Here is a 20,549-nt window from a genome sequence, read left to right on the forward strand (position 1 = left end):
TTTCTTTTACTCCTTTTTACTATATCCTGTCATTAGAGCTTCTGTTTTTGGCCTAAATTTTTTTACTTGTTTTTTTATTTTTATTGCATAGGGTGTTACATTCATTTCCTATATGTTTATTTTTGTCTTATAGTCTTCTTTTTATTCTATTTCACTTTATTTAAGATTTGCTTACTTTTTTTATCTATAAAAATAATTTATTTTAAAACGGTCATCGATGCTACCTAATACACTGGCAGTACAAAAAAAAATCAATTTTTTTAGAACCTGATAACAGTGTCGCCTTATACGACAGTGCGACCAAAATTTTTTTTAAAAAATTTCGGTGTTGCTTTTTATTTTTATTTTTTACTTTTTTCCACCGTGAATACCCGTGAGAAATATGAGCCTTTTGAAAAATACATACGGGTGCCACCAGGCACAGTGGCGACACCTAAATTTTTTTTTTTTTAAAGTCGATGATTAGCTAATGATGAGGGGTGGTGTCATTGGTGTGCCTGTTGACACCAATGGGAATTGTAAATTTCAGATCATTATCGTATATTATTTTGCTCTTGAGTTATTTTTGTAATTATTAAATTATTAGGGTCAGTTTCGAAAAAAAAGAGTCCATTTAAACCTCTTCACACCTTAATTGTTTTTCTCTTTTTCTCAATAAAAAAGTTATTTTCTAAAAATAAGAATTTATAGACTCATAAAAGTTTTTTTTTAAAGTAACCCAAATTTTTTGATTAATTGTGAAAATAACTCAATTTAAAAATCATATACGTAAATGACCTAATTTTTAAAGTGCTTGTCGATGCTGCCAGACATACCGGTGGATAAAGTGACAGCACTGGCTGAAGCGTGATTATATAAAACGTTCAGGGACTTGATGAAGCAATTACTCTTTTTAGATTGACCGAAAAAGTGGTGTCGCTTGATTGCAATACCAAATTAAATGTTTTTCAACTTTTAGTCTATTTGCATGTTAGACCTGACCCCTTTTAAAATTAAATTTATATAGCCCTTAAAAATATAATAATAACAAAAATAAACCCTTCAGTTTTTTTAAAACAATAAACTTAAAAAGTATATAAAATTCTTATTTAAATTATTCAAATATATCTTTCAAAAATTTCCTCAAGTTCATCTAAATTTAAACATGCTAGGGAATGAATTGAAAATTTTGAATTTTTAGGGATATATTTGGGTAATTTATATAAGAATTTTATATAATTTTTTAAAAAAAAAGTGAGAATGGTTTCTTTTGTTATTCTTATATTTTTAAGTGTTATTTAAATTTAATTTTAAAAGGAATAGACCTAACATGCTAATAGATCAAAAGATGAAAAGCATTTAATTTGGCCCCATTTTCAGCCAATCTAAAAAGTTTAATTACTTCATCAAGTCCTTAAACGTTTTATATAATTATATTTCAATCTGGTGTCATCAATTTATCTGACAGTACCATTAATTTTTTTTAAATGCAATCATTGGCTGATGATGGGACTTAGTGCCGCCGATGTATCTAGCAATACAAGAAAATACTGTAAAAATTGGGTCATTTGTATACATCATTTTGAAATTAGGTTATTTACATAATTAATAAAAAATTGGGTTACTTTTATTAAAAAAAAAAAAACCTGAATCCTGTGGATGAAAATAAAATTTAACAAATTTTGGATAAGATGGTGTTGGTAACGTGGCTGCCAATGGCCACCTAGATTTCTCAAATATTTGGCTTTCATAATTAATGATTCCTAAAACTAAAGAAATAAAAGCAGACGTGTGGACACCTGCTAATTTGGTGGCTGCCGTTTTTTCAGTTTTCGCTTTCAAGAGTTATTTTTAATTATTTTGGATAAAAAGTTCCCAAACCTATTCTTAGCTCAATTTCGAATCAGTTAAATTCATATTTTTTTCAGATTTTTTATGGGTATAAATTATTTAGATTAATTCCATCTTTTTGCCAAATACCAACCAATTTTAGACTAATTATAATTTGAGTTTTTTTTGGGTGTCTTTAAATTTAGATTTAAATTCTATAATTTTATATTTATTATATCATTTCTGAAAACTTTAAATTCTTCTTTGTTGAGTGAATCTTTAGCATAGTGTTGCTACATAGTAAACCCAAAGGGCTTCCATCATGGATTATCTTCCTTAATAACGCATGAAATCTCCTGCCAATTAATTGTTTAGTCATTTTAAGTCATCGTGTCACCAATTTTTAAGTCATACGGTTAATCTTGTAAAAAGATAAGATGTGACTTTTTTGCAAAGAAGATACTGACACGTGACACATGTCTATCTCATGTATATAAGCCTTCCTTTCGCACTAAGAAGACAAATAATAGCAACATAATAAATCACTCTTTTCACCTTGTACCTTTTCTCTCTTCCTCTCAACTATTTTCTCCACCCTTTTCAACCACCAAATACGATGGCTTTCCGCCCAACTTGGGTGAACTACCATTATTGTCCCAGTCTACTTCCTTTTGTTGATTCTTCATGTCAACAATTTGGTGTGGTACATGTGGATCGCAATAACAAATCCAAATACTAATGTTCTGCCAACCACTAAGCGCAACCCCCATGTTAACCACTAAATGTCCCCAAGAGACACTAGTCGTGCCATACAAGCCATCCAAGAACATCAACATGCACCGTTCAACCCTTATCAACAGTATTACCCACCACAATAGTACTATAACTATTACATCCAAGGCCATGCTAATGCCCCTCCACCTGATTAGAGCTTTTAGAAACCCCATTCGAGGTCTCAAAAATTTATAGAAATGCAGGAAAAGGTTAAAGAACTTGAAGAATAGTTGTCTTCCCGACAAAGAACGTATAAAAAGCAACAAAAATTTCTTCAAGAGCAGTTAAAAAAACAAAGGCGGATGGATTTGAAGAATGTAATAAATATAGAGATAATTAAGGAGTTGAGAGAAACTAAAAATGCTTAGAGGCAAGCCCCCCAAGAGCAAGAAGATGAGATGGCCCATTCTACCCTTAGACAATAGCATGGTATCAAAGTCAAAGTGATGCAATGGACTATAGTAGGAGTTAAAGCCAATAGTAAACTAAAGCTATTTTTAAAGAGAAATGTTGTCATAACCCCAAAATCGACGAATTCAAAAAGATGAGTAAGGTAGGTATGTAGACTGTTGGACGTACTGTGGTAAAATCATCCATCACCTTATTGGCCTGATGGCGAGTTAGAGTATTGACGCATACCAACGTTAAAGCATCCGCCCGTTGGCGGTATCTAAAGAATCGATCACAGGATGTTTCTAGGAGAAGAAAGATTACACCCAATAAAGTGCGAGCCTATAAAGTGGGCCTCAGAGTTTTGTTTGAACACTAAGAGCTTGCCAATGGTATGAGGAAGTTGTAGGGGACTTAACTGTCTCTAAGACAACGTAAATGTGAGTTTCTGCCAAGATATGGTAGGCCCAATTTCATGAGTACTGTTCAATTGGATCTCGTATCGGATTAGTTAGGAGTTATTAGGATTCTACAACAATAGAAGACAAAGATCAGAGTAAAGAGCAGAGTAGCAAAATGAATGAAAGATTACTTGTACTCTATAACTAACAAACTAAATAAATTATTACAAGCATCAAGGCTGACTATTTCTTAACAAGAGTCAATTACTGGTCAACAATCAGTTAAACCTTTGCCAAATTTTCTTTTACCTACCCGAATTTGGTAGGGAAATCAGGGGTCTGAGAGTATATTTATAAAAAGGGACCATTTCAGATGGTTTTCCTTTCTGCTTTATGTTCAGGTTCTTCTTTCTAACCTCAAAGTTCTCTTCTTCTTATTCGTTAAGATTGGAATAAGATATCATCTAATGAGTAGATAATTTTGTCTTTTGGTAGGCATTACAAATTTGCATGTTACAATTATAGAAGGGAAAGGTATTACAGGAAGGCCTTGTATGGGGGTCGCATATAGTTGAAATGTTAGTAAAATGTCTGTAATAGGGATTCTAATGGAAATCTTATGATCTTTTAAGCAATTGCTGCCACTGGTTGGGACGAACAGTTGAAATGAAAGCTCCAGGCCAAGATTAAGGTAGGTCTGTGGTGAGTTTCTAAACTTGACTTATGCATGTCATGTAATTATGTGAATTTGTGTTTTTGAGAGATATCTACAAATATGTAAATGAGGTGAACAATGTGCGGTATGATATGATGTTGTATGATATAAGATGTTGTTGGCATGTGTGCAGTCATTGCCTAATACTTTCCTATTATATGGGTTTAGTACTTAACAATTCTGGGTTATGTAGAAAGGTGATAAAGAGATCCATTTATGTTGCCTTTGGTAGGGCAGGTATATTGCTAATTGGACAGACAGATCATTATGTGATAAACCATAATATATACATATTTTTACCCCATGCTTGGCATATTTATGGATGATTTTTCCTTGGTTTCATTGAATTCGATACTCCTAATCCTTCAAATTCATGTTTTATACTTAGGTGAGCATAGGAAGACAAAAAGAGCAAGAAATGCGCCAAAAATAGACAAAATGGGCCTAATTCAGTGTTTCACACGGCTTAGGCACTTCCATACGAGTAACCCACATGCCCGTGTGAAGCACATGGGCAGGCCACACACTAAAAACCAAGTCAGAATTTCACACGACCTGAGGACCTTCACACGGGCGTAGCACATAACCGTGTCCTTGTCGAGTCCAAGTCTAATTTTACTCGGAAAAGGCTAATTTTGAGGGTTTTGAAGCATTCCAAAGTTTATATAAACACCCTAGAAAAGGATTAAAAGGAGACACGCAGAGTGAAAGGCAGAAAATACTCAAGGACAGCCATCGGAATCAGCTTGGAAGCAGGATCTACTTCAAGACTGAATATCTCCATTCAATTTCCTTAGAAGTTCTTTGGGTTTCTTTATGTTTTGTTGTTTTCCCAATTTTGAGATGTTTTCCATTATTATGAACTAAACTCCCTAAATACCTAAGGGAGATGAAACCTAAGACGAATCTTATTACTATTTGAATTATATGATAAATACTTGTTCTTATTCTTAATTGTGAGTTCTAATTCTTGCTTTAATATTCCAGGATATTAATTCAGATTTTTGATGTGCTTATTCAGTAGAGCAAAAGTCCCTGTTTAAGAGTAGATCGTTCATAATTAAGCGGAGTTGCATGCAATCCTAGAGATAGGACGACATAAATCTGTCGGATTAGAGTCAAATCTAATAAGGGAAACCATAGATCGAGTTAATACGAAAATAGGGGTTTTAATTAGAAAGAGATTTCAATTAATCAACCTAGCATAAACTAGGGATTTCTACAGATTAAGTCAAGTGAATAAATCGTCTAATTCAGAAGTAATAAGTGAAGTCTAGGTGGATTCTTCCTTGGGTATTGTCTTCTCCATCGGTTTTCTAAAAAGTATTTCCCAATTTTAATCTCTGTCGTAATCTTAGTTAATTAGATAATTAGTTTTAGTTTAAAAACATCTTTTAATTTTTAGGCTAGATAATAAAAAGATAGTAATTACTAGTACTTTTAGTCCTCGTGGATACGATATTTTCAGTCTCACCATAACTTTACTACTGTTCGATAGGTGCACTTGCCTTAGTCGAATTTTTAGTTAGTTTCACAACCATTATTATGAAAATAGAGATTTATTGTGTAGCCTAGATAGGGGAACTATAATGCTAATCGGATTGGAAAATTACGAAATAAATCTATGAAAAGTCCATAGGCATGACATCATATGATAATATGCTAAGAATGCATGAATGTATAAAACCATGTGGGAGAAGCCTCATGGCATCCACAAAGATGGTCCGTCGGGATAGCAAACATGGATTTCATGGAAAGCCTTTATGGCGAATTCTATGTTTCACCACTCTAGAAAGCCTTTGTGGCAAATCCTCTGAAAAGCCTTTGCGGCGTATTCTCTAGAAAGCCTTTGTTGCGAATTCTCTGGAAATCCTTTATGGCGTATTATTTGGGAAATCTGTAAAGTGAATTCTGTAATGATCAAGTGGTGAGATGTTAGTCTGCCTTGCGTGAGATCTGAGTATACCTATTCTAACACCCCCTAACCCCAAACCGTCGCCGGAACAGGGCTACGAGGCATTACTGGATATATCAGACAACTTATGGATATTTTACAATTATTATAATATTCATAATATTAATCCAAATTAACTAATAACTTCATTCATTTTTCATTCCAACTTATACCAAATTATATAATATAATATTTACCATTTTATCAAACTAATAACAAAATATGGTATACCTTTCTTACAACTAACATTACAAGCATATCTATATAACTTATACAACACCTAGTACATGCCACTTTCAATTAAGAAAGAAAACATCACCCAAAATTTCTTTGGAGTCGGGTACTAGACTCCTATTAACTCATTACGGAAACAACCGCATCACGAGTATTCCGTACTCAAGTGGTATTACCATAATTCAAATTATAATAGCAATAAACAATTTTAATTACCAAACATGTAACTATCTAATTTCACAAATATCAATTCATTCTTAAACTTTCATTAATTAATAATAACGATACAATTTTTATCTATTCTTCGGTTTCCATCACATATTACATGTAACAATTTCAATCACTACATGAACAATTTCAACTTTTTCGCTTCTTTCAATATTTCACTAATATAATCAATCAATTTATTTTAAATTTCTCATTTTAGATATTTACCCTATTAACAAAATCCGGACTTTGACGGATACAGATTCAACCCAACACACCAAGACGGCACATTGTGCCTAAAAGCGGTACATAGTACACGATCGATTATCGACACATAAAGTGCCTAAAAGCGACACACGAGGTGCACGATACGACACACGAGGTGCCCGATACGACACATAAAGTGCTTGATCGATAAAGCCGGCAAATCCCGTACACTTCCATATCCTATGGCATGCCAATTATATCCGACTTAGCCCGACTAGTTAATAGGGTATTTCAATTCTCAATTCACTTTCATTTCCATTCCAAGATTACTTTTCAATTAAAATTTTCACATTCAAATCAATTTACAATTCAATTATACATACACATTCACCATTCAATTCAATTCTCATTCAACTCCAATATCAATACTTACCTTATAATTCACTTATTAAATATAGAATTGATATATAGCATTTAATAAAAAGTAATTTGAATTATAGTAATACAAACCGTGAATTTCTCGTTTTAATCCTCGATAGCTTTCTCCTTTCCTTTGTGCGCCGATGTCTTGGGTTCTTTGTTAACTACGAAAATAATAATAATTTATAATCATCAATATAACACAATTCAATTTAATCCATGAGCCTAAACATGCAAATTTAACCATTTTTATACACATAATTCCACTATTTACTTATATGTTCATTCAAAGCTGTCTACTTGAGTCATTGTTACTAAATTATTTATATCTTGAGCTACGAAACTCCAAATTAATATCCATAAATTTTCCTTAAAACTAGACTCATATATCTTCTCACCATAAGATTTTCAGAATTTTTGGTCTAGCCAATTAGTACAGTTTATTCATTAAATACTCCCCTGTTATTTCATTTGACAGTTCTGACCTCTCTCTACTAAAAATAAATTATCTCATTGTACAGAACTCGAATAAGGTTCTTGTTTACTTATTTTGAAACTAGATTCATTAAGGAGTTCACACATATAAATTACACTCCATAATAATTTTTTTACAATTTATAATGATTTTCCAAAGTTAAAACAGGGCATCTCGAAATCACCCCGAACCAGTCTTACAAAATTTCAAATATCTCTTGATTCATCAATTCATTGCTTACACTATTTATACTATAAGAAACTAGACTCAATAAGCTTTAATTACATATTTTGATCATCCTCTAATTCAATTTATACAATTTTTAGTGAATTTTAAAATTCAGACCATTGCTACTTCCCAAAACTGTTTTGATGTAAAATGTTAATAACCAAATTTATAACACCAATTCACACCTTATGTCTATTCAAATTTCATTTAAACTCAAATTTAACTATTAAATTTTCAACATATTTTCTTAATTCTGAAATTTTCCTCAATTTAGTCCCTAAAACACAAAACTTATAGCTTACTTTGCAATTCAATCCTTATATCTATTTTAACTTGAATTTCATTCAATTAAACCCCTATTTCATTTTTTTTTATTCAACATGAACAATATTTAGAATTCTAATAACTTTCAAAATATTAATTTAATTTCATCAAAACTTTGTTCTAAAGCTTTTAAAACATTAAAATTAAATAAAAAGGGCTAAATTAACTTACCTATTAAACTTTCAAACCTTCAAACCCTAATTCTCCCTTTTTCTTTTCTTTCCTCTTTCTTTCTTTCCTTCCCCTGCTTTTCGTTTGCCTATTCTGTTTCTTTTCTTTGTTCTTTACTTTATTTTCTTTCTTTTATTTGTTTTAGTTGCTAATAATATATTATAATTTAATTTAATCAATCAATAACAAATATCTAAGAAAAGCCTTAGATTTTTTTTTTATAGTTTATGCCGCCTCGTCTATGCTAATTGGTAAAATTGCTAGTTTGGTCCTTTTTATTTTCTATTGATCTATAATTGAACCTTTACCCTTTATTCAATTTAGTCATTTTTACTAATTACTCTAAATTAAGCTAAATTCACCTAATTTAAACCTAATTAAACACATCGCTAGACTCATAAATATTTCTAGTAATTATTTCGAACTCGATTTACTAAGACGGAGGCCCGATAATGTACTTTTTTCGGTGCCTGTGAATTTTGGATCATTACACCTATGAAGCATTTTTTAATAAGATTATTGACAAAGTAACCAACTGATGAATCCACCTTAGTAATCAGCTATGACAGAAACCTTATGTGTTGGAATATGGGGTAGTATAAGTTCATACAAAACTTGCAACTTCTTAGGTCCTGTATTAAATTTATTTAGGATTCGATTGCTTGAATTAAAATGTTGTATTCTTCTAAGCAAGTATGTCTACTTGGACTGATTTAAAGATATGTTGTAACTGGTGTTCTGATAATCGTTAGGTCTTGTAAAAGAATCCATCAAGATTAGTATCAACCGAATATTATTTTGAGAAGTGTATCTAACCACAACTGCAAATAAATTGTGTAATGGGATTTGGAGCATGGTGAAAAATCTGAGATCCGCCAATTAGGTGAAATATGTATAAGATGGATAAGTGTAGAGATTGGCGTATGATTATCTTTAACCAAAATCTAGAAAAGTATCTACTAAGGTCTAAGAAGCAATCCAAATCCTTGAGTCGAAGAATTCTACTACACCGTTTAAATTTAATAATGAGTAAGGGTCACTAAGTTCCTTTGAACTTACATACGTCTTTTAGTATGCAGGTCTGTGAATTGAACCAAAGCACCGAGAGGGACAAAGTCAGGGATGAGCCATGGCGGTAACCGAGGGAAATATTATGCATACAATGGAACATTTATGGAAACATGTTTTACAAATGAAAAATAGTAATATACACTACGAATATGTATATTTTATCAGAAAATTTGATGTAAGGTGTAACAGTCCTTACCCGTATCCGACGCCGGGACAGGGTTCGAGGCATTACCGGACTTAAACATACATATACATGCAAAATCGTGCCATAAAATTTCAACCAACTCAAAAACATTCAAACACATGTATATCGTCCCTTATACGGGCCTACGAGACCCAAAACATACATCGGGGGTGGTTCGGGATTAAACCAAAAACTTCTAAAAATTTTACAACACTTAGAGAAAATTTTCATGTTTAGAGAGTCACATGCCTATGTGGCTCTCTAAACATGGAAAATTTCTCTAAGTGTTGTAACATTTTTAGAAGTTTTCGGTTTAATCCTGAACCACCCCTAATGTATGTTTTGGGTCTCGTAGGCCCGTATAAGGGACGATATGCATGTGTTTGAATGTTTTTGAATTGGTTGAAATTTTATGGCACGGTTTTAAATGTATGTGTATGTTTAAGTCCAGTAATGCCTCGAACCTTATCTTGACGTCGGATATGAGTAAGGAGTGTTACATTTAGTGGTATCAGAGTTATGGTTTAGTCAGTTCTCAAACTAACCTAGCATGCATGAGAGTCTAACTATACATGCCATAAATCTGTGATAGTGTGATGTCTCCCTACGCGAATGAAAACCATCTTGTTTGGACAGAGGTATTTTCCAACCAAGCTACGGCGACCATGTTAAATGTGATGCCAAGGTATCCGGGTAAAATACAGTTATGATGAGCCTAAACTCAAAAAAGTACGAATAAGAATTCATGTTGCGATGAGTATCCATGCTAGTTTAATGTTCATATGAATGAAATGACACATATATGATGAAGTGCGAGATGAAAGTTTTGATTGTGATATTCTTATCCATACTTGTTTAGCCCTCATATGATGCTATGTGCATGACTTATTTGATTGAATGAATGGGATAAGTAATGTTATTCAGAATCCATAGAATGCATGCATAAGTGCACTATTTAAATAAGATAATTGGGAAGCTCGTGTCTTACAAATGTGAAAAATAGTTTGCCTGAAGTGAATGTTATGCTTGTGAAACTGTTGCTATGATGATGAAATAGCGCTCGATGCATATGCGTATAAGAGACGAGTTAGAGACCTGACAACCCCACCCTCTTACCAGAGTGGTGTTTATAAAGGATTTTATGAGATCTGTGGGATAAGCTCACAAGTGTGAAACCAAAGAGTTCAGCTGTAGAATGATTATAAATATGGTCAGAATTTGTAAATGAGTTGATAAGTAAAGACAAAACTAGAAAGGTATCAGATTGATTTAAAGATTATTCGGTTTACAGAACATCACAATGAGAGAAGAACTTAACTTTGGTAAATCGACTTATTTAGACACGATGTTGAAAGAATGTAGTAATCAGAATTTCTTCTGAACTTATTTTCTTCAGTGAAAGGAATAATACGGAATTTGTGATGACAGAAATAGTGAGGGAATAATATTTGAAGGGTAAGATATCTGAGTGTAACAGTTATGGCTGAACAGATTTTGACAGCTTCTTCTGAGGTATTCTATATGTTTAATTGTTCTTGGGATTATTCCAATGGCTATTGTTCTTCTGATAAAATCCTTGCTCTATGGGAATATTTTCTAATTATGATGCATAGACAAAAGTATTGATAGTCCGACTGGTATATAATCTGTATTGCGCATAGACAAAAGTATTGATAGTCCGACTGGTATATAATCTGTATTGCTCTATTTCCCTTTAGCATTCTATTACATTTCATTATTGGGACTTTATAAAGTAATACGCATGATGTTATGATTATGTTTCTTCTAATTGATGTTCTATTTGATACATAGATGGGAAGGTATATTACCCTTGTCGCATTTAATTGTAGTGGGTTGAATTGATGTATTCTTCTGGACTTTTTTTTTCTCTGAGGAATTATCGAGATCCTTCATTTTTTTTTTCTTATGAACATTACTCTGGGACTTTCATTTTGATATTGTATCTTGGATTTCTTTGTCCTAGACTTCTTTATCTTGGTTTTCATGTCATCTCTATTCCGTAAATTGTCGATTATGGCCAATTTTATGAAAATGTGTATGTTTAAGTCCAGTAATGCCTCGTACCCTATTCTGACCTTGGGTACGGGTAAGGGGTGTTACATAAGGTCTTGTTTTACCTTTGAAAGTTATGAAAAATGATAACTATATTGTTTCAAACCTATTGTCTTAGAAAGGATTTTAAATAAATAAGAGGTACATTCAATATGATTTTTCACATATTGAAATTTTAAAATTAAGTATGTAAGTATTGTAATGGCTTTTATTCGGATCCGGTAAATCGGGTCAGGTATAGGGTGTTACAAATACAATAATAGAGAAAAGAGATGAAAGATTTCAAGAGGGTAGAATTGTCTGGACTACTTAGAAATTTTACCAATAAGCTTTTGACCCTAGAAATATTTGAACATCATGTCCCCCAAACGTTCTAATTTCTTAAGATGTTGTATGATGGGTGTGGAGATTTGCATGATCTCCTAATTCTACTATAGCTATCACATGAATATTTTAAGTGATTCTAATGAAGTGAAGTGTATAGCATTTTCAATCACTTTAAAGGACTACACAAGCTTGGTTAGTGACACTAATCACCTCGATTACCTAAGAGGCATACTGCCATTTAACACATACCTTTACAAACTTTTCACTTCATTTAATTTTAAAGCCAACCTTAAACTGTAGTTTTAAATTTTAAATTTCAAAACTATAAAGAACTTTAGTAAGTCACAACTGGCGTTGGCAAACCTTCCCTGTCAAAAGACTGGGCAAAGGTCACATTATAACCTCTCCCCTCCTAGGAGGCAATAATTATACCACCTCTACAAACCTTACACATGTACCCTTTAGGCAAACCTCACATCGAGTGGACCTCTAACATAGTGTTGCTTTGTAGTAAAACTAAAGGACCTCCACCACTGATTACCTCCATCAATAACACATGGAACCTCGTGCCAATTAATTGTTTAGTCATCCCAAGACATCGTGCCACCAACTTATTGTTGGATCTGGTGCCATAAGTGTAGTATATTCGTTTGTACACTTGTATTTTTTTAATATATTGGTTTAATAAAATTATTCATGAATTATATTAATACCCTTTATATATTTTCCTCAATGGTTTTTTTGCACGCAAAGCAAAATGGAAGCAAATATTAGTTCACTAGTTATCTAACATTTAACTAATACTAAACGGTATTACATGGTCGGATCGTAATACAGAAGGACAACTTATATTAGTAGATGAACCTAAATATGTGCTTAGTCTAATCGAAAATGAGAAATCTATTGAAAGACTAATGTGTTGTCTATTAAGTCCAATTGGGGAGATGTTTTATCTTGAGCATCTAAGCGAATGACTCCCAGAAGATAGAGACATATATGTTGTAACAACTCGTTTTTCAGTGGTGTCGAAAATAGTGATTTTGACATCACAATTTTGACGAGTGAGTCCGTAAATATTATTATTTAATATTTATAAGTTAAGCATAGTAATATAGTGAATCATGATTTGATAGAATTATTAACTGGTCAATTGGATGCAATATAAGTGGTTCGTACTGAAAGTCAAATGGTTTTAGAAAATGAGGTATCGGGACCTTGTTTCTGGAAACCAAGCTTGTAACTATTTCCATTGAATATTTATAGAGTTATATTATAGGTGAATTGAGGTTTGGTCCAAAATTTTTGGTGTTTAAACTGTTAATTAAAGTACAATGACTAAATCTTAAAAAACCATAAAACTTCATCACTATTTAATTTTAGTTGAGAAAAAGGTTAATCAAGGTTTATTAAGGGATGTAAATGGTAATTAAACCATATTTATATATATTGGATGGTCGGTGTCGATTTTATATGAATATATTATTAGAATTTAAGTTTTTAATATTAAAACATGTTAAATTATAAAATAAAATGAAAGATGAAAGAGATTCATATTCTTTTCTTCTCATCCACAATGTTCGTCCCTTGTCAAAGATTGAAAGTTTCGGCTAAGCTTTGCATGGTAAGCCATTTTTCACCCTTTTTTTTATTAAAATTTTATGTGTTTGAAATTGTTGTAGCATAATCTAGCTAGCCCAATGACTATTCTGTAAAATTGATAAAGGTTTTAAAAGTTACTATTAACGATTTTTGGATGTTCTTGATAATAAATGATAGATTTTTGGAAGCTTAGAAATGTTTAAGGACTATTTTGTAAAGTAATTTTTTTAATTTTTCATTTAGGGACTAAAATAAAAAGTTGAAGAAACTATCATGAATTTTTGTTAAGTATGATTAGTAGAGGGAATTATAAGGATTTATTTGAAAATGGATCATGAAACAGGGCTTAAATGTGAAAGTTAAAATGGTTTCGATTTTAGGGACTAAATTGAAATAAATACAAAACTTGAATAATTATTGCATAGATGAAATTGAGTTGTTATATAACTTTAATATGATTCTAAATGACATTTGGAATGGATAATTGAGTTAAGTTATTATTTAGATCAAAATATACAACAACCGGAGGATATACGAAAAATGAAAAACTATTGACTAGTCCTTTATAATTAAACCATTACTATTTTACCAAGAAGTTCATACAATGTAAATAAATTTGATTGGCTGTTATATTATGTTTAAATTTTTATTCATGTTTTATTGAAACCTTGGATTTGTTATGAAATAGTATACAAAATGGAGTTAGACTTAATTGAAATGAAATAGTATTGTATAGAAGTGTTGAAATTAATCTCGATGAACTTAGTAAAAGTCTCGTATATGAGGTAAAGAGTTAATACCCAAATATTCTGAGCTTCATCATTTTTTGTAGATTTGAAGATACATGTGACACAGGTTTAGCTCAGACGAGTAACCTGATTTCATTTTATAGGTTTATCTCGGAAGGGTAACTTGACACTAGTGTATATGATTAGCTCGGACGAGCATCATATATTATTTTCACCTATTTATTGTGTTTTTTTATAAGTTTCAATAGGTAAGTTAAAGATAATAAATATGATGTTATGAAGTTGAAGTTGGAAAAAGACGTATATGAAAAAGATATGTGATATGTGTTGATTTGAGAATTTATATGGTGTTATTTGAAATTATAAGTATAGTTATAATTCAAAAGTCTTACCTATTGATGTGCTTTGTTATGTTTTGATAGGGAAATTGTTTGCATAATGAATTATATATTTGTTGAGTGGTTAAGGTAAGTCATTTGTTTATATTGTATGAGCTTACTAAGTATTTGTAATACTTACTTGATGTTACTACTTTCCTTGTGGATTTTGGACGTTCGGAATGTGTCGATCAGATCAGCGAGAAGTACACACCTATTTTCTTCTGATTCAGTATACTTTGAATGTTCAAGCTTGGTCATTTGTGGCATGTACATTGGATGGTTAAATACTTGCAAAGTCAAGAATGTATTTTGGCATGGTTGATCTTTATGTATATATAGATATATGGTAATTTGATGAAATGATGAATGATTGAGCTCATAAATTTTGGGTACTTTTTTATGTAAATATGAATGTTTAGTTATAATAATTTTTGAGATTGTGACTACTTTGGTATGAAATGGATAAGCAATATAAAATGGTTCTTATTAATTATTGTTACATGTTGTGTTTTGGTGCTAAATTGGGCATAATGGTTTAGGTATTGATGAATTAGTTAGATTCATTATAGGTCACTTTGAAGAGATGGATTGTACTTTGCTTTTTAGGGGTTATATACATTGTACATGGGCTAACACATGGTTGTGTCACACATGGACAAGTGACATGGCCGTTTGCTGAATGGAAATTACGAAACACTTATATACACAGCCACAGTTTATAACAGGAGCTAGCCACATGCCTATGTATGTTTTGAAATTGGATCTCTTAATGTTTTACACGGCCTCAATTAGATACACGGCCCAACCACACAGTCGAGTAAGTTCTTGCCACACGGGTTCAACTTGTCACACGACCGTATGGCCCCTATTTACATTGTAACAGCTCGTTTTCAGTGAAATCGGAATAGTAGTTTCGAGACCACAAATTCGAGTCAGAAAGAAAATTTATTTTAATATTATTGTATGGTCTGTATTATGATAGGAATAACATATGAAAATTTCGTTAAATTTTTTTTTACAAATTAAATGCTTAATTGTGGAAAGGACCAAATTGCATAAAATGCAAAAGTTGAGTTCTAGTAGCTATAAGTATCAAATAGCTATGGAATTCAAAATTTGAGGTCCTTATATGGTAATTAGACCATTAAATGGAGTTACTAGATATTTATGATGAATCATCTATGGAAAATTAGAAAAAGAAAAGGACTAAATTGGAATTTGAAATAAATAAAGATAATAATAACCTAATATCATCTTATTTCATCATCTTCCCCAAATATTTTCTATGGAAACCCTAGCTAAGAGAAAAAGATTCAATCAAGCTTCATTGGGTCAATAATCATGTCCAGTTTTTAGTAATATTTACATTTACGATATCGTAACAACCTAATCTATCTATTTTGGGGATCAATTTGCAAAGTTATCAAGGTATTAAAATTTTTCCATGGTTTTATATGCTAAAAATTTGAAATTTATGGTAGAAATTGAAAGGTTATTGATAAACAAACAACTTTTGTAAAGTGACTTTTCATGAAATCGTGACTTAGGGAATAAATTGAAAAGATGTAAAATTCATGAAAAATTTCTGATTTTTGTGAAACATATGGGCTGTAAATGTTATATGTAAAAGCTGGTTAGGCTTGGAATAATGATTAAATTGCATGAATTTCATTTTTTGATCCTAAGAACGAAATCGTCATTTATTGAAAGTATAGGGGCAAAATGGTAATTTTGCCTAGGATATGAATTGAATTAAATGGAGTATGAAATGGATTAAATTGATGTTAAATTCATTTATATAGATCCGGAAAGACCTAGTACTGAATTAGATCGAGGAAAACAAAAAGTATCGAATTAGTAGATATCGAAATGAACAAGTATCGAGGTAAGTTCGTGTAACTAAAATGTATGTTTATATGTTTAAATTGAATGTTATGATTGTGAAATGTATGATTTCCATGTATAAACATAAATCACATATCCGATAATATTTGACAAGTATTAAGTCTCGTTTGAATAAATGAAATTCGATGGATACATGATTTCCCATATTGGTTGTGGTCCTGCATATGTTGCAGACACACCATAGCTCTTATAAGCATCTTGTTATAAGCCCTCTTGAGATTCCTGTTATATGGCTATCCGAAGCTCCTTGATAATAACTCTTCAAAGTTACCTATTAAGCTTAATGAGCTTCCTGTTTTAAACTCTTATGAGTTTCCTGTTATAGCCCGCTTCCTGTTACATGGCTCACATGAGCATCCTGTTATATGGCTTGAGAGAGTGCTTCCTAATTATGTGCCCTAATGGGTACCACTGGATATGAATTGACGGATTTTCAGTTTTTTACACCTTAAGTGTACCATATGTGTATCCATTGATATTTCAAATAAATTCAACGAGCAAAATTCTGACATAGCTAAACTAAACTTGAGATGATTTATCAAAAAAACGTATATGTTATATGAAAATATGATAAGAAAAGTATATGAGTATGAAAGTTATTACATGATGAGCTCATTCATGTTTCTTGGCAAGTGTGTGAATTATAATGACTAACATGTTTTGACGAAGTTGGGTGTTTAGGTTATTAGCTAAACTTATTTGATGCATTTTGCATGTTTATTTTAATAGAAATGAATGGTAAGTTAAATTTCTAGTTATACGAACTTACTAAGCATTATATGCTTACTCTATTTATTTTCTTCTGTTTTATTGTGCTCGGAGGCTCGTAAAGGTTAGAAGTCGGTCGAAGTATCATCACACTATCCTTCAGCTCGTTTTGGTATAAATAGCAAACTTATTTTGATATAATGGCATGTATAGGTTAAATAGCCCAATGATGGCATGTATATAGTTGGTTGTAACTAGCTGTTGGAATGGTTGGTGATAGTATATTTGATGTTTGTGTCGGAGATTATATCGTGTTTAATAAATATGTGCTTGGTATGATAGATTGAAATTTTGATAAACTTATATGATTATACAAATAGGTAATTTTGAATACTTAAATACATGTGATGATATATCATGTAGAAGATTGGTTTTGGCTTAGTTTTAATGTCTTTAATTGGTTGGTGAATAAATTTAAGTGTTGTTGTAGGTTGAAGGCAAATTTGGGTGAGAAAACTGGCCTTGAAAATGACTTATTTTCGTCCACATGGGTAGACACACAGGAGTATGCCTCAACCGTGTGTGACACACGGTCATGTGCACAGGCGTGTGGTTTAGTCGTGTGTCCCCTACATCTTTAAAATTAAGAAACAGAATGCCTAGGTATTTTCACAAGGGCAGAGACATGGGCATGTGTCTCAGCCATGTGTGACACACGATTTTGCACACAGTCGTGTGGCTTGGCCGTGTGAACCCTGCACCTAATTAATACAAGTCAGTATGCTCACATGACCTAGCACACAGGCATGTGGCTTGGCCGTGTGACCCAAGTCAGTAGCTACCCTAATTTTGAGCACGGGCTGGGACACGACCGTGTGCCTTACATCGAATGCCTACACGGCCTAAGACACGGGAGTGTCACTTGGCCGTGTGGCTTACACGGCCTACCTACACGGGCATGTATCCTCTGCATCTAAGGAAAAATTTGAAATTTCACGAAAAATTCTTTGAGTTTTCTATTTAATCCCGACTTGTTTTTAATACATAAATTGGGCCTCAAAGGTCCATTTAAGGGATAATATGATTGAATATGATTGGATTTGGATAGGAATAGTGGATGATATGAATTAATTATATTTGTTCTGTAAACTTCGGTAATGCTCTATAACCCTGTTCCAGCGACGGATATGGGTTAAGGGTGTTCCATACATATTTTTCCTTAATTTTTGTTAAGTTTTCAAATTAGTCCTTCTTTACTTTCGAGATGATTTTGGAGCTTTCGTAAGCTCGTTTTAAGCTTAATTTTGGTTTGTAAATCATAAATTGTTTGTTGTATGAGATTTATTGAATGTTAAATGAATTCTTGATTTAAAATTTCATGCAAATGTTCTGTTATTTGCTGTAGCATCCTGTAACTTGATTCTGGCATCAGGGACAGGTTAGGGGTGTTACAAATGTAACTGACTGGACTAATAGTACATCGGACATGACACAATTAGAATAAATCCTAAATTCATTTATGGATTTATTCACTTTTGACGTTCATAGTGTGACATACCTCAATCCTAAATGGATGATGGACTATGTATGTATGTTTCGTATACTTTGATGTAAGTAAAAGCATAAGTTCAAATAGATAAAAGACCGAAAACTGGTTCGTTGGGTATATGAATTTTGTAGTATATAGCATCGTTCACAATAGTGGAATTCATAACTCAAGAAATGGGTAAATGATATCCTCTCATTGGCATTACATAATGGATGAAAAGTAAACGTGGCCATAGCTCGTTTGTCTTTGTGATAAATGACTTTATTACTATTTGATAGTAATTAAATTTTCATGAAGAAATATGCAATGGTTTCCATGAGAGAAAATAGGATTATATTAGGAGATCAAATTTATCCCAAAGAGATTAAGGATACCCTACGAGGATAAAACACTTATGACAAGGTCATTGGACGAGCACTGATTGAGTAGCGTTCGTAATGGTATGTAATCAGGGTGAGCTTAATCACGATACTATAGTGGAATGACTTCGTGACTAAATGAGTTTATCATTAATAGGCGAAAGTTAAAATTTAACTATAAATCGTTTGAGCCTTAATCACATATATTCAATTGGTCCCCCCACTAGCTTGTTAAAACCAAAAATGAATTGCATTTAGAATCAAAAGAACAAAAATTGGTAGAAATGATAAAGTTAGAGAAATGAGTTACATTCAAAAATGAATGTGGTTTCTCACTAAATATGAAAATGGCTTGATAATTAATTTAAGTTTTTTAAATTGTCACATCTCAAAAATTGAGTTAGTAGAATCGGGTTAGCAAATCGAGGATTAGTGAACCGAAAACCAGAGTTAGGTTAGATTTTTAATTAAATATGAATAAAAATAAAATATTAAAATAATTAGAATTAAAAATTTAGGTCAAGAATTTAAAATTAGGTGTTCGAGAATCAATTTTCTTAAAAAAAAATTTTAAAACGAGATTGGATTTGAAAATAATTTAGAAAATGAGTTAATTGAAAACAATGACTAATATGAAAAAGGGGAAGAAACTGGATGTGGCCAAAAGGGCAATTGCCCAATTTTAAAAAATTGGTTGGCTATTTAAAGACCACCCATGTCTCTTTCCTACCATTTCAATATTTATTCAAATTTCTTCTAAAATATAAATATGAGGTTTCTTCTAAAACTCATCTTTTCTCCCTCAATTTCACCATTGTTCTTAGCACATTTTAGCTCGAATTTGATCCTCAACTCGTTGATTTCTTCAAATTGAGATAATATTCTGATTTCTTATGATCACACTAAGTATGGAGTTATTTCAATTCAAGTTTTAATTGATTTAGTCAAAATCTCAATAGATCTAATGATTTTAAACTGATTTTTGGCTTGGAAATGGTAGAAATCGTAATACTAAGCTAGGTTACTATTTTAAAGTGAGTTTCAGTTCATCTTGATCTAATTAAAAGGTTTCTAAACTTAATTTAACAAATCCTTAAGGAATTTTAATGAATTGAAAATTTGCTCTTTCTTAATGTTCATACAAGCTTGATTTTTTGAAAAAGTTAGATCTGTGTAATTTAATGAAATTTATAGTTTAGATTTGTAATTAAATGATATTTAGGAAGTTTGAAAACAAATTTAAGTTCTAGAAACGAGGTTTGAGTGTTGAAACTTCTATTTTAGCAAAACTAGCTAGTTTTCAGTACTGTGAATTAGAAGCTTAAATCTATGATTC

The sequence above is a fragment of the Gossypium arboreum genome, chromosome 3 (genome assembly GCF_025698485.1).
Source record: "Gossypium arboreum isolate Shixiya-1 chromosome 3, ASM2569848v2, whole genome shotgun sequence".
In the NCBI taxonomy this organism is placed as follows: domain Eukaryota; kingdom Viridiplantae; phylum Streptophyta; class Magnoliopsida; order Malvales; family Malvaceae; genus Gossypium; species Gossypium arboreum.